Genomic DNA, 3,278 nt, shown 5'->3' with positions numbered 1-3,278 from the left:
ATATATATAAAGAAATATATATATATTTATTGGTTCAAAAAAGGTGGGTAGGCACTGTGGCCAATGGTAAAGGTCTACCACACAATACTCCGGACGCAGTTCAGTTATATGGCAGTTGAGAAGTTGAGGCTCCCGGTGTTAGCAGTCGGGCCTGAACAATATATGAAGAATTACATCAGGCACACATTAACTATTTTTAGCGTATTCCCCATTACACCTCGTAATGTTTCTGGGGGCATGCTTCGTATTTCGTTTAGACTCTAGAATATTCTGATTCCGCTGTCTAATAGTCTTTGGTTTATTAACCTACTCTTTTTTTTTTTTAAATGTCTCCATACAAAAAAGTCGGGCACAGTTAAATCCAGTGAACGAGGTGGCCAAGGGAAATCTGAATTTTTCAAAATCAAACGTTCGCCGAAATATTTTATAAGTATCAATTTTAAATTTCCAAGAATTATATATATATATATATAGCCTGCAACGAGAAAAATACAATTACATTAAAACATAAAATAGTTGTTCGTGTTTCTCATTTGGTACACCCTGTGGATAGTTTTTTCTAAAGCACTTAGGGCCAGGTCCCAATCAGCCTATCCGCACACAATGCAATTGTTTGGTAGAAATATACTTTCAGTAAGCTTAAGAAAACAAGTAAGAAAGTCTAAGTTCGGGCGGAGCCGAACATTAAATACCCGGCGCAAGTATTAAATATATGATTTTCACCTTTCCGAAAGCTACCGCTACATGGTAAGCTGGGGTGTATCAATTTTGAGTAAATTAGCGTCCTTCAATTTCGAAATATTGAAGTTTCAAGCATTTCTTAAATTTACCGTTATATTTTTAGATTTCAATAATTTTCAACGTTTTGCTTACACGTGGCAAGTACAATAACCATACCGAGTTTGGTACAAATTGGTAGAACGGTTACCGATATACTTATATGTGATCATAAGTGGGCGGTGCCACGCCCATTTTCCAAAATTTTACCATAAACGTATTTCTTGGTAAAGAATTGTTGCAAGCATCAATTTTGAATAAATTAGCTTCAATATTTAATGATTTATCGAAGATTTTGTATTTCTCTAAATTACCGTTATATGGGATGTGGGCGTGGTTATTGACCGATTTTAAAAAGTTTCGGCGGTTTTTTATGCTGTACCAAGGCCAACAACTGTGCCAAGTTTGGAAGAAATTGGTGCAGCGGTTACCAAGATATACACATGTAACCATAAGTGGGCGTGGCTACGCCCATTTTCCAAAAATTTATAATATTCTAATTTTTCGTCTAAAACTTATTATAAATATCAATTTTGAGTGAATAATCTCCAGTAGTTACTAAAATATCGCAGTTTTCGTATTTCTGAAAATTACCGTTATATGGGAGGTAGGCGTGGTTATTATCCGATTTTTCCCATTTTCAATACCATCCGTCCTACGCCCGAAAGAAGTACACGTACCAAGTTTCGTTAAGATATCTTAATTTTTACTCGAGTTATCGTGTGCACAGACGGACAGACGGACGGACGGACAGACAGTCACCGCTTAATCGATTTCTCTTTTCATCCTGATCATTTATGTATACATTTGTCTATATCTATCTCGATTCGTTTTGCCTGTTACAAACAACCGTTATGTGAACAAAGTTATAATACCCTTGTGCACCAGTGCGCTCGGGTATAAAAAGGGTTATCAATTCGTCAGAATATTTTTTTATGTATGTTACCGGATAACCTCGGCCCGCGTGAATAGTTTTTGATATCTAATCATTTTTTATCAGAAAGATGGTACACGGTTAAAAATTTCGGTTTTAATTTTAAACTTTTTGGACTACATATATGACCAAACTAAATTCAGTTTCAAATACAAACCTTCCAAGTTTAAAAAAAGAGAGCACATATTTTGGGTTTAGAATTTAAACAATTCGGTTTAAATGTTAAACCCAAACATTTTCATAATTAAGAATAAAAAAAAAACAATCTTAAATTTCATGCTCCGTCTGGTTGGGATTGAACCCGGACAGCCTTGGTAGCAACCAATTTTATAAAGCATCTTTGCACACTCAGCTACAGCCACGCATGTAAATGTGCTTTCATATGTTGAGTTTGAATCAACACCACAATTCGCTGTGCAAACATATTCTATTTCGGTTTAGATTTTAAACCAAATTTTCTATAAATGAAACCCAGAAACTAGAATTAAAACATTTTGGTTTGATTTTTAAACCACGAACTTTTTGGGCTAAAATTTAAACCAGAATATATTAAAAAATTGCGTAAAACTATTGACTGGTTTAAAAAGTAGACTATAAAAGTTTAAAAAAGGCAGTAGTCCCAGCGCGGTTTAAAAATTAAACCCAAATTTTTGACCGTGTAGGTACCATAAGTGGTCCCATACTTACATATTTGCTTTTAGTTTGGTTTAGTTCCGATTATTAGATCATAAATAAATAAAAGGTACTCCTAAATTTTTAACACATCAAGCTTTGAGGTTTCTTTATTAACGGAGTTGCGCTGAAGCAAGTGGTGTTACTTCTAAGCCTTAAAGGCTAACTGAAATCAGTGTAGACGTATCATAAATTTGAGTTCTTCTACAATCAAAATTGTGATAGTAAAAATCTTCATATCGGTATATCGTGCCGATTTGGTCGATCCTTTTTAAAGAACAGATCCTGCATTATTTAAGCTTGTTTTTGTTATTGTAACATCATAAAAATTACGCAAAGAGTTTTCAGGAAATCAACCTGAGTGACAGTCCTTGGCCCATACATAAAGATCTTGATTGTTCCGGCTTTGATGAATACAGAAGGGTATTCAAATATGCCTAAACTTTCTAGATCTTCGAAGAATTGGCCTGTATTTTTCGATGTCAGATATTCCCTAAAAAAATGTGTAAGAAATCTTACCTCATAATTAGCAGCAGTATTTTTGGCTTACAAAGTCTTATGGAATTACGCGATGCCCTTAATTTACACCATGTATATTCTGCATGCATCTATAAGCACATTAGTCCACTTGTTTTTATAGCTTTTGTGACCATGCCCTCAACTTGTGATAGCAGTAATCTGCGTCGTATATATGCTTGCACGTCTTGTCAGCTTCTGATTCTACATATCTCAGAATACCAATATATGGTGGACCCCAGGGGCGCACCCAGGAATATATTTTAGGGGGGTTTTATATTTCTGAAGATATATCACCGGAAAATACTGAAAATTTGCTTCAGATAATACCCTCTTTAAAATACATTTATGCAAGTTTTATGTACAGTATGTAATAAAT

This window comes from Rhagoletis pomonella, unplaced genomic scaffold (assembly GCF_013731165.1).
Source record: "Rhagoletis pomonella isolate Grant_MI unplaced genomic scaffold, Rhpom_1.0 Rhpom_scaffold_00013, whole genome shotgun sequence".
Lineage (NCBI taxonomy): Eukaryota > Metazoa > Arthropoda > Insecta > Diptera > Tephritidae > Rhagoletis > Rhagoletis pomonella.
This window is presented reverse-complemented; position numbering follows the sequence as displayed.